Here is a 13,504-nt window from a genome sequence, read left to right on the forward strand (position 1 = left end):
AGGGCTACAATGGAGGCATCTCTAAGTTTTGGGGGCATGTCTTCCTCTTCCCATATGCTGGTCAGCACTATGTGGAATGCCTGGAGCGCCTTTCCATTTAAGGCCTTGTACACCTCAGTTGGGATCCTATCTTTACCAGGTGCCTTGCCTGCACTCATTTGTTTAATGGCTTTTTGGACTTCCTCTATTGAAGGAGGGATGTCAAGTTGTTCAATGGTGCAGTTTTGGGGGATCTGGTCAAAGGCACTTTGGTCGACTGAAGGGGGTTGGTTGAGAAGCTGACTGAAGTGTTTTTTTCCACCTGTTGCTGATGCCTTTTTTATCTTTTATGAGAGTGTCACCGTCAGAGGATAGCAAGGGAGTGGTGGTGGGTTTTAATGGCCCATAGACAGTCATGAGGGCACTGAAAAAATGTTTGTTGTTTTTTGTATCAGCAAAATTCTGGGTTTCTTCTGCCTTTTTTCCCATCATCAGTCTGTTAGTCTAGGCAATTTATATTTTTGTAAATATTCATCCATATTGCCTAGATTAGTATATTTATTGCCATATAATTGGGCAAAGTAGTTTTTAATGATTGCCTTCATTTCCTCTTCATTGGAGGTGAGGTCCCCCTTTTCATCTATGATACTGTTAATTTGCTTTTCTTCTTTCCTTTTTTTAATTAGATTGACCAGTACTTTGTGTATTTTGTCTGTTTTTTCAAAATACCAGATTTTAGTCTTGTTTATTAGTTCAATGATTCTATCACATTTGATTTTTATTAATTTCTCTCTTAATTTTTAGGATCTCTAATTTGGTTTTCTTCTGGGGGGTTTTAATTTATTTGCTTTCATGTTTTTTTTATTTGCATTTCCAATTCATTGATCTGCCTTCCCTAATTTGTTAATATATGCACTCAAGGATATGAATTTTCCTCTCAGTACTGCTTTGGCTGCATCCCATATGGTTTGAAAGGATGTCTCAACATTGTCATTTTCTTCAAAGAAATTATTAATTGTTTCTATGATTTGTTCTCTAAGTAACCGATTTTGGAGTATCATATTATTTAATTTACAATTAATTTTAATTTGACTCTCCATGTACCCTTACTGATCATTATTTTTATTGCATTTTGATCTGAAAAGGTTACATTTATTATTTCTACTTTTCTACATTAGTATGCCATGTTTCTGTGACATAGTGTATGGTCAATCTTTGTGAATGTGACATGTGCTCCTGAGAAGTTGTATTCCTTTCTGTCCCCATTTATTTTTCTCCATATGTCTATTAACTCTAATTTTTCTAAGATTTCATTCATATCTTTTACTTCTTTCTTATTTATTTTTTATTTGATTTATCTAAATTTGATAGTGGCTGGTTCAGGTCTCCCACTAATATGGTTTTACTGTCTATTTCTTCCTTCAATTCTCCTAGTTTCTCCATTAGAAATTTGGGTGCTATATTATTTGGGGCATACATGTTGATTAGTGATATTTCCTCTTTATCTAAAGTCCCTTTGAACAAAATATAATTAACTTCCCAATCCCTTTTAATCAAGTCTATTTTTGCTTTGGCTTTGTCAGATATCATGATTGCAATTCCTGCCTTCTTTCTATCGGTTGAGGCTAAAAAGGTCTTACTCCAACCTTTAATTCTGACCTTGTAAGTATCTACCCGCCTCACGTGTGTTTCCTGAAGACAACATATGGTAGGATTTTGGATTCTATTCCATTCTGCTATTCATCTACGTTTTATGGTTAAGTTCATCCCATTCATGTTCAAAGTTATGATTGTCACTTGTGGATTCCCTGGCATTTTGATATCCTCCCCTAAATCTGACCTTTCTTCTTTTGCTATAACCTTTTAAACAAGTAATTTACTTTAAATCAGTCCCCAAGTCCCCTCCCTTTATATTCTTCCCTTTCTAGCCCCTCCCTTTTTGTTCCCTTCTTGTTTTTTTTTTTTATTTTTTAGGGTCTTTTAACTTCCCTCCCCCCCTCTCCTTCCCTCCCTTTTTATACTCCCTCACCCTTGCCCCTCCTTAATTTCCCCTTCTTCCGTACCCTGTTGGATACGATAGAATTCAATATCCCAATGGAGCTAGATGTTCTTCCCTCACAGAGTTGATTTCACTGAGAGTAAGGTTTTAGTAATACCAATTATCTCTCTCTTCCTCTCCTTCTTATAGGAGAATTCTTCCCCTCCCCTTTTCATGTGTATCTTTGTGTGAGAAAGATTATTCTATTTCATTTTTTTTATTTCTTGAAGTACATCTTACTACCATCAACGATTCCCCCCTCCCTCTTTCTTTGTTTTTCCCCCCTTTCTCCATATCTTCTTAATGTCCCAATCTTTCCCTATGCGTGATTCTTCTAATTACTCTGATTATGCATACCATTTTTGAGAGTTACACATTACATTCCCCCCTATATTAATATATATAATTTGATATAAATGTATTCCTTATAGAAGAGAGTTTGAATAAAAGAAAATGATAACATTTTTCTCCTTTTCCCTTTCCTTCATATTTACCTTTTCATGTTTCTCTTGCTCTTTGTGTTTGGATGTCAAACTTTCCACTGAGCTTTGGTCTTTTCTTTATACATATATGGAAATCTTCTATTTTGTTGAATGCCTATACTTTCCCCCTGGAAGTATATAGTCGTTTTTGATGGATAGGTGATTCTTGGTTGAAGACCCAGTTCTCTTGCCTTTCGAAATATCATGTTCCAGGCCTTGTGATCATTCAGTGTGGACTTTGCCAGGTCTTGTGTGACCCTAATTGGCATGCCTTTATATCTAAATTGTCTTTTTCTGGCTTCTTGTAAGATTTTTTCTTTTGCTTGAAGGCTTTGGAATTTGGCAATTACATTCCTAGGAGTTGACTTTTGGGGATTTAGTGTAGAGGATGTTCTATGAACTCTTTCAATGTCTATTTTGCCACCTTGTTCTAGAACCTCAGGGCAGTTTTCTTGGATGATATCTTCTATTATGATATCAAGATCTCTGTTTATTTCTGGCTTTTCAGGTAGACCAATGATTCTCAGATTATCTCTCCTTCCTCTGTTTTTCAGGTCTGTCACCTTATCAGTGAGATATTTTATGTTTTCTAATTTCTTAGTCTTCTGACTTTGCTTTATTAACTCTTGCTCTTTTGCAAGATCATTGTCTTCCAGTTGCTTGATTCTGACCTTTAAGGACTGGTTTTCCTTTTCAGTTTGGTCTGTCCTGCTTTTCGAGGCTTCCAGCTGTTTCTCCAATTGGGTGTTTTTGTCCCTCATATTGTTATTTCCCATATTTCCTGCCAGAAGGCTTCCATCTTTTTGATAACCTCAAATTTAAATTCTTCAAAAGCTTGTGGACAATTCACATTTCTTTTGACAGGTTTTGGAGCATTTGTTTGTGCTTCTTCTGCTGCTATTTTCTCTGTATTCTGTATTTTTCCTCCATAAAATGTATCTCAGGTCACCCCCTTCTTCTTGATTTTCTTATTGTTAGAGTGTTGTGGTTCCTGGGCACTGTTTTCCATCTCTATGGTTTTTTTCTCCCCTTTCCAGTCAAAAATTTTATTGAGGAGATCTGGCTCTCAGTGTATGGGTCTAATGATCAAGGCTTTTGCCTCAGGCTAATTCTCTATTCTTCCCAGCTGTGCTTTCTTCCCAGGGGAGCCCAGGGTCTGCCCTCCCCTGCCTGCTAGTGTTTTTTGTGTTACTGCTCTCAGGGGTAAGTCCTTGGTGGTCTTAGTTAATTCCCAGGACTTATAGGTGCCCCTTGCTCACTTCAGGGAATCCCTTCACACACTTGTTGATTCAGGCACACTGGTTCTGAGCACCAGCGATCTGAGCTCCCCTTTCCTGCTTGCCGGGGTTTGGGGTGTTACTGCTCACATGGGGTAGGTCCTTGGTGGTCTTAGTTCCTCTGACCTGGAGCTGCCTGTTGCTTAGTCCTGGGGTGCCCCTCCCTCACTTGTTGATTCTGGCGAGTGCTTACTTTAACTCTGGCTATGTAGGTGTGGTGGGGATGGGGGGGGCTAGGTCAGCTCCTAGGGAAAAAGCTAGGGAGCTTTTATGTTCCCTTATATTGTGGAAATGCCCAAATCCCACATGCCTTCAGTGCTGCACCCTGATGTGGAGTCCCTCCGTTCTTATGAGAATGTTTTTTTTTGGGGGGGGGGTGTCTTTTGAGGTCATCTGTATCATTGGGTCTGAGGAGGGGAAGCGTGCTGAGTCTAATCTGCCACCATGCTTACCCGGAAGTCTATAATGCCTTCTTATCCATTGATTATTTCCTATTTATCCTGTATACAGCTTGCTTTTTATATATTTGCCTTGGAATAATATATTGGAATAATATATTCCATTAGATTGTAAACTCCTTAAAATCAGAGACTGCCTTTTGTCTCTTTTTGTATCTTTAGTGCCTCGAATAGTGCCTAGCACATAGTAGTCATGTAATAAATATTGATTGATTGATAGATATCATAGCATTTGATCCTCATGACAAAACTGGGACATTGTGCTATTACTATCCTTATTTTAAACTGAGGTAGATAGGTGAAATGAATTGCTCATTTTGTCCCCATGTGAGATGACAACTAAGTATCTAAAGACAAATTTAAAATTGGGTCTTCCTGAATCCAGAACAAGCATCCATCCATCATACTACCTAACTACCTCTGATGGGCTTAGCATATCTTTCTCTTTGAAATACAAAATACTTGTAATGTTAGCCTAATATCTGTCACCTTAAAAAAGTGAAGTCTGACCTAAGGTTCTTTATATCACTATTCTTATTTATGAGGAGAATGTTCTTTAGAAGATGCACCTAATTTAATGTTTTAAAAATACTTAAGCAACTCTCATTACTCAAAACTGTCTCAAGGTCAATAACAGACTGTCATCTTGCCATTGTGACAACCCCTTTGGAAGAATATCAGATTAAATTCTTGATGCAACTTCTCCAATGTTAGAAAAAGAGTAGAAAGAACAAAAAGAAAGAAAAAGGAAGTAAAAGTAATAAATTAAAAATCTACTCTTTTATGTGACTATAAAAAATAGATTTTCATCTTAATGACCCCTGATTCCACCTCTTACTTTCCTTTTTTCTTTTCTCCAACATCACCAAAGAGAAAAGAAAGGGTGGAAGGAGTCAGAAAAAAATATTTGTATGGGTATCTAGTATATCAAGACATATCTTCTATGGTTATTTTGTGCAAAGAATTGTCACTCACGAAAAAAAAATGGGATGTAGCTATACTTAAATGTTCTCATACTCAAATAGAAGTAGAAACCTGTAATGACATATTGACTTAGAAAAATCACAAATTAACAATATACATGTTATGTTATATTTCTTATTTATTTTATTAACCATTTGTTAATTATTTTAATCTGAATCAGCACACTCAGATATTTTTCAGGCCTCAGCCTGTGTTTGACATTTCTCCTCTACATGACCTAAAAACCCTATGTATGGAAATGTAGCTATTCAAATAAATAAATATAAAAATGATATTTTTAATTTAGTATCTCTAAGGATGAAAAATACTCTACAACTTGTATATAAGCCTCGGTCCCTTTAATTATGTCTTAAACAAGAATAAAGTGTAGCTGAAAGAGGTCTGGATTTAGAGTCAGATCTGAGTTCAGATTTTTGCTCAGCTACTTCCTTTCTAGAGTCTCTTGGGCTAATCATTTCAACTCTCTTGGGCCTTTGCTTTTTGTTATTCAAAATTAATATTTTGGATGTACATCATGACTATTTGAACTATTAATCCTCTGTTTCAGTGAATTTACTTTATGAAGAAATAATAAATTATTAAAATTTCTTTTTTCCCAGCCATTTCAGTCATGTCTGACCCTTTCTGACCCCATTTGGTGGTTTCTTGTCAAAGATCCTGGAGTTGTTTGCCATTTTTCTCCATTTAATTTTATAGATGAGGAAACCAAGGGAAATAGGGTTAAATGATTAAGTATTAGTATCTGAGGCCAGATTTGAAGTCAGATCTTCCTGACTCCAGACCTGGCATTTTTCCTCCTGTACCACGTAGCTGATCCATTAAAATATATAGTTGAAAGAAAATAATACTTTGCCACTAAACTGTATATAAAGATCCATGCAAGATGCAAATTTAATTAGAAACATATTAACCAATATCTATATTCTATGATAACTGTATTTGTTTTATACAACATTTCCTGATTACCTTTAAAAAAAAAACCCTTAGCTTCCATCTTAGAATTAATATTGTATATTGGTTTCAAGGCAGAAGAGCAGTAAGGGAGTGACTTGCTCAGTATCACACAGATAGGAAGTAACTGAGGCTACATTTGAACCCAGGACCTCCTATTGCTAGGCCTGGCTTTCAATACACTGAGCCACCTATATTCCCCTACTGAATACCTTTTCATCTTGTTCCATAGCAGGATGTTTGAGCAAAGCTCTTTGCCAAGCATATCTCAAAGTCACTCAAAGAATTTCCACAATATCCTTGTAACCAGTTATCTCCATTTATATGGAGAAATAAGCCACATGTGAGAAATGAGGACAACATCACAGTAGGATTTAATGATTAATAGTTCAGTCATTTGTTGCACCTAATTTTTAAGGTGATATGAATGAATTTTTACATAGGCTTCACTTTGTTTTTCACCATACTGGGAAGAGTAATAGAAATACATAGAAATGAGGACAAGGAGCATTAATAATTTTTTTACTTGGAAATGTCAATTGGATATTCTTTTATGGTCCTCTTTTAACATACTGCATTGGTTCGCAAAAATATTTTTCCACTCTGCACAGCATTATTCTTTGTTGCAAGGAATCATAGCATACTTTAATGGTGGCAGCTAGGAGACTTACCAGATAGATCCCTGGACCTGGAGTCACTTATTAGCTATGTTACCCTAGGCAAGTGACTTAACCTCTGTTTTCCTTAATCCACTAGAGAAGGAAATGGCAGAGCACTCCAATATCTATGTCAAGAAAACCCCACTGGGGGTAACAGGGTCATGAAGAGTCTGACATGAAGGAAAAATTCAACAATAACAACAATTAAGCAACTCAAGAGAACACATGCACAAATCAACAGCAAATCCAAGTTACATGCAATGTACTCACACACAATTGCAAGTATAATTTCCATACAATTCAAGGTTTTGAGAAACACTGACATAATGTATATTTTTGTTTGATTTCTGAGTTCCCATATCTTTTATCCCTTCCCAAAGAGGTTGAGGTATCAACAATAAATAAAAGATATGATATTCTTGTTCCATGGTCCCCACCATTCTTCAGTTGACACTGTATGGTTATGAATCAAAGGGATGACAATCCCCAAAGAATTAAAATTGAAGATCCCCCAAGAAGTCAGGAAAACCACATGGTGGAGATGAATTGGTCACAATACATTGTTAACAAAGAATTGCATCACAGAAGGGTATAAATGGTGTCATCAGTCAGGTGTGTGACTAAAAATGGGGGTAGGTCATTCAGGTGGTAAGAACAGGGGATAAATGATGAAAAATCTACATGGATGTCTACTGAATTTCAAGAACGCTAAAGAAAGGCTTTCAGTAGGTTGATTATAAAGCACACTATACATTGTGGAGTACACAAACAAGAGGCACAAAGGATGAGATATTGTATATTGATTATGAGCTACGTTGGTGAAAGGAATATAAAAACATTGATGAGATCACAAATCAAAATAACCAACATGTACTGAAGTGGTGAAAATTAGCATCACTATAAAATTGGGTGGCTTCAATAGAAATCATTGATCAAATGAATAACAGATGTTATGTTTATCTACCATTGAGATCAATGTTTCTCTAGTGGGAGAGAGAAACAATGTAAGAGACAAGATAAAGATATCATTGAGATCATTCATTCTACACCTCTCATTTTACAGATGAGAAAAATGAGATGCAGAAACATGAATTGACTTGCCCATACTCACAATAGCAGAGTCAGGATTCAAACCCAGAGCTTTTGATTTCAAATCCAACCTTCTTTCCCCTCTCCCATTCTTAGGCCCAAGTCTTTATATTAAATTGGGTGAACCATCTACCTTTCCCAACATAGAATATCAACCACCAAATGAAAAAAAAAAAAGAGACAGAAATATGTATCCCTATTTAGACTTATGGAAACAGACTTAAGAGAGGTAGAAAGATATTTTTTAACCTCTTCTCTTAATTCCCTTCTTTATTCTCATGAGATTCAGATGATAGTAAATTATTTCATGGAGATGTTGAAGTTAAGACTCTTTAACTTCCATTAGTCACAAAGCCTTGTTTTAGTCCTAACTTGTGAAAAATGAAAATAGGAGATACATCATTATGATTTATCATTTTATGTGTTTGTTAAAATAAAGTTCACAGGTATCTCCCTCCCACCCTTCCCTTATTACACTAGAGACAGAATCATTTAACAAAAAAAGTGTATATAAGATTATGTCTTAATTGTTTCTATTTATCAGTTCTTTCTCTGAAGATGGATATTCAGAAGTCATTCTTCAAACAGTATTTTAGTTGCTGTTCTTTTGTTTCTGCTTTTATCATTATACTTTCCATTTACTATTTCCATGTTGTGGGTTTTTTGTTGTTTTTTTTTGTTTGTTTGTTTTAATTAGCCTGTTTGTCCTTACTTATTTATGCTTGGCCAATAGAATGCTGGACCTGGAATCCTATAGATCAGACTTCAATTCCTGCCTCAAACAGTGAAGTTGTGCAGCTCTGAGCAAATCATTTAACCTCTGTTGGCTTCAGTCTCCCCTAATCTATAAAATGAGTGTTTTAGACCAGCTGGTTTTTTAAGGCCCTTTCCAGCTCTAAATATATGATTTAATGACCCTAAAAAAAGCTATTTGCTCTACACACACACACACACACACACACACACACACACACACACACATATGTGTGCTTAATATCTGAGGTTGATGCCAAAGTTGAGAAATTATATTCTTGGGATTTTGTTTCCATATTCAACCTCTGCAAATAGATTGCTTTGGTGACTAAGGTTAGCAGGTGAGAAGAGCCATCACACATATTTTTTTCTCTACCTGTTGCCCTTTTCCACTTGCAGATTAAGTACATAATTGGTCAGAGAGAGAAAGGGAAGACTTTTAGTGGTTGGAAAACAAATAAATCAATTGGTGGTTGCCACAGTCCAACCCTGAGTTGCTTTGTGAGTGGTCAGCTGGGGTCACCAGTTATAATATCCACCTCTCTTCCCAGGAGGTAAGACATTTAATGACTTCAGACTTGAACACATTTATCGAATGTCCTATTTGTTTGTTAGTTGAGAATGAAGATGCTCAAAGAGAAATGAGAGACTAAAACCCATCTATTTAAATACAGATAACAAACTGAAAGCAGCACAACCATTTTTATCCTGCCAGCCTCAGTGAGAGATAAATGGCTAGTACACATACATATAGTACCCTCAATTTTATTAAAATTGACAGGGAAAATTTTTTGTTTGTTTTCACCTTTTTTTGCTCCATTTTCATCCTCCCCATCAATTAAAAATGAAACATTTCTTATATCTGCCCACACTTTATAGACAACAGGGTATATTAAGGAAGTTGTTATAGAGATGCCTCCTTAGGTGTTAAATAATATATAGTACATTTCACCCTTAAGTGTGAGTTTCCTTGACTTTATGGCTCACAAGCACAAATATAACATTCTTTCAGGATCATTTTGGGGGGTGTATATTTGTTAATGTACAGAGTTTGCTGCATTTATAAGCTCTTGCTTATGGAAGCTTTAATAAACCTTTTTTTGTAAATTTCTTCAGTGTCACTATCCTTTTCTAAACACTGGTAACCTATAGTTAAGCAAGGAAACAAAGAGTCAGGAATCTGGATTTGTATTCAACATATTTCCTCTATTGTGAAGTGCTGTGTACAGTTACTGTTCTATATAAATAATCCATTCTCTTTGGTTTATGAACAGCAAAGAACAAGAATTGTTTGGTTCCAATCAAAGACTCAATTATTGCTTATGCAGAGAAATACTATTTAATTAACACTGCTGTTTCCCTCTTCAAAGATGGCTTTGGCTTCCCACATAATAATTTATAGTATTGTAACTTTATTATAATTTGTGTTACCCAAAGTTAACCTAGTATGGATCCCAAGTGTTCCTTTAAGGCAGTTTTCATACTATATCCTTGTTGGATGGGAAGCTAATAGTAATGGAAATAATCCACGAGGAGCTCACATTCTTAAGAGATGAATAAAACCAGTAAGAGTACATATGCAAAGACACCCCTGTTGCATCATCTGTATCCCTGTGACCATTGCCCTTGGCCTTTTATGGCCACAAGAGTCAGTATTTCAGAAGACAGCTAATAGGGTAGCCTGAAACAATATGGTACACATTACCCAATAGAGGAAGAAGGCATGGTCAGCTCTAGTTCAACACAGAGCAAAATCAGTCCTTACTACTTATGCTAATGTTGTATCTCTTAGAAAATACCTACTATCACTTGCTATGAAATGATAACTTCCTAAGATTGCTATAGGACAAAGTTAATCAATTTAGCCAAGGGTATCATGAATGCAGGGCCACATGCATATCTGTGTATATGTATATAAATACATAAAAGAAAAGGTACATAGGTATAAAAATCTGTTGTGCGGGGTATGGGAGGAAGGACTGGAGCTCTAGTTTCACTGGCAAAAGGACATACCAGAAGAAGAAATTACCACAACCCATTCATGGAGATAGGCATCTTCTCTATAGTTTAGCAACTTAGAAACTTGTCTGAGACACTAAGAAGTTGGGAAGAACCTAGGGTCATGCACACAGGGCATCAGAGGTGGACTTTGAATCTAGGTCTGTCTGATTTCCATGTTGGCTCTGGATTTGTATACAAGTATATATCTATATTTGTATATCTGTACAGCCAGAATGGCAGGGAGGATAGAGGGCTGTTATAAGAACCAAGAAGACCTAGATTCAATTCCCACTTCTCATAAATATGATTTAGTCCTGGGGAGTCATTTCCTCTTTCTGTAGTCTAGACAACTCTCTAAGACAAATATTTGATATTAATTTTATTTTGATTAATTAAGAATATTTTCCCATGGTTACATGATTCATGTTCTTTCTCTACCCTCCTTCCAACCCCCTCCCATACCAACGTGCAATTCCACTGGGTTTTATATGTGTCATTGATCAATACCTTAAGACAAATATTTGAAAAGAAGGTGTCTGCTGCTCTATGAAAGGGAGTTTCCTCTCCAGGGAACTCCCATTCCAGGAAAATCTTGAATCCAATCCCCTTACCTCCCTTTATAATCATGTATTTATGTGTCTCATATATGTTTGTATATATATTCTCTTTCTATGGCCCCTATCCTAGACATATACATGTACATGCTCCTCCTCCTTACTCCCTGATAAAATACTCTCACTGGGATAATATGAAAATATTTTTCTTCATTGCTGACTAAAGAAGATGTTTTCATGTGTTTTTATGTTTTATTATCATTCTAAGTACTTCAAAGAACATGATATTGACTTTAATCACAAAGTCAATATAAGTCAAGGAACCACAGATCCATAGAAATGCTAGGGACCTTAGAGATTATCTAGTCCAACTCTCTCTTGATTTGTAATATCTTTATTCTTTTTCAATCCTCTTTATATCCAATCTGGTTGATTTTATTTCCACATGTGTCTCCTCTCCACCAAAATAGTCACTACCTCATTTCAGACCCTGATCACCTATCAATGGACAAGAATGGTTGTTATTCAGTCCTGACTGTCCTGACTGATCCTTCATGATTATGTGTACCACACTATCCATAAGGTTTTCTTGGCAAGGATACTGGAGTGTTTTGCCACTTCTTTCTCTAGTAGATTAGGCAAACAGAGATTAAGTGACTTGCTGAGGGTCACAGAGCTAGATCGGAGGTCAAATTTGAACTCAAATCTTCCCAAGAGGTCCAGAGCTCTATCCACTGAACCTTCTACCTGCCTCCTAGGCAGACAGAGGTCAAATGATTCAACCAAGATCACAGAGCTAGTAAGTATATCAGGCTGAATTTGAAATCAGGTCTTCCTGACTCCAGGCTCAGCACTATTCATTGAGCCATCTAGCTATCCCTACAAATTACTATAAAAGTATCTTAATTGGCCTTTCTGCTGCTCATCCCTCTCCCCTATAACTAATCCTTCACTAAACTGCCAAAATAATACAGATCAGATATGACCATGATGATTTCCTGCTCAAAAATCTTTGCTGTTGCCTTTCTCCTACTATGTAAATTCTTGATCATGGCATATATGTTCCAGTACCAACCATGAGAACCTGCTCCCCCCAACTATGTTCACATTATTCTCCTCATGTACTCTGGACGACTAGCTGTTTCACAAACTCAACATTGCTACATATTATACTTCCCCATTTCCCTGTCTGAATACTCAGTTGTCTCCAAGGTTCAACTCAAGCAGTTGAGTAGAAATCTATACTAAGAAACCTGCCCTCACCCTTGCACAGTTGTTACTGATCAATAATCGTGTATTTGATTATCTACATATTTGTTGTACCCTTTTACCCAGTGTAAGCTCTTTGAAGGCAGAGGCTGTTTCACGTTTAAAACTCTTAACCCCCAACTTCCACTAAGATCAATACAAATCATTCCATTTGGCTTCAAAACCTTATCCATCTGGGATCAAATCTATCTTTGCAGCCATATTAGTCCATTAATTCCCCTCAGCCAAACTGAACTTCTGGCTATTATTTTCATATTTTTCACACCTAATCTCTTGTCTTTGCCTTTTCATTTATTCCTCATCCCTCAAATCTATTCCTTCCTTCCCTCTATGTTTAGAATCCCTCGTTTGCTATGAAACTGAATTCAAATCCCTTGTTTACTCTAAAACTCAATTCAAGCACCACTTGCTACATAAAGGTTCCCATTCCTCTCCCTCCCCCCCAAAATTAGTACTTCCTCTCCCATCCAAATTACCTTTTATTCTGCATCTTTGTGTATAGGCATATACAGGCTGTTCCAAAAGTGTTAGTTCAGTTTGGGGCTATGAAAATTTATAGTTAACACTAAGGCTTTTGGAACATCTTGTACATGAATGTGTCGACTCTCCTAACAGGGTCTCAGTTTCATAGAAGAAAGGAAAGAAATATCATTAAAAGGCCAAAATAGAAAGAAAAATAAATACATGTTAGAGCCCAAAGTAAGGTAATAAATGCTTAATTGAGGGAACAGGTACACTACTAATTCATTAGGTTTTTTCTTACCTACATGGCCATTTGCCTCTCTATCTCCAAGAAAAACATATGCTTCAAGATGATAGAAATGATTTATTTTTGACTTTTTATTTGCAACTGCAGGTGCAGTGCCTTATCCTTAATGTGCATTGAAAGTAATCGAGGGGGTACCTGGGTACCTCAGTGAATGGAGAGCCAGGCTTCGAGATAGGACATCCTAGATTCAAATCTGACTTCAGACACTTCCTAGGTGTATGACCCTGGGCAAGTCACTTAA

Source organism: Monodelphis domestica, chromosome 7 (assembly GCF_027887165.1).
Source record: "Monodelphis domestica isolate mMonDom1 chromosome 7, mMonDom1.pri, whole genome shotgun sequence".
Classification (NCBI taxonomy): domain Eukaryota; kingdom Metazoa; phylum Chordata; class Mammalia; order Didelphimorphia; family Didelphidae; genus Monodelphis; species Monodelphis domestica.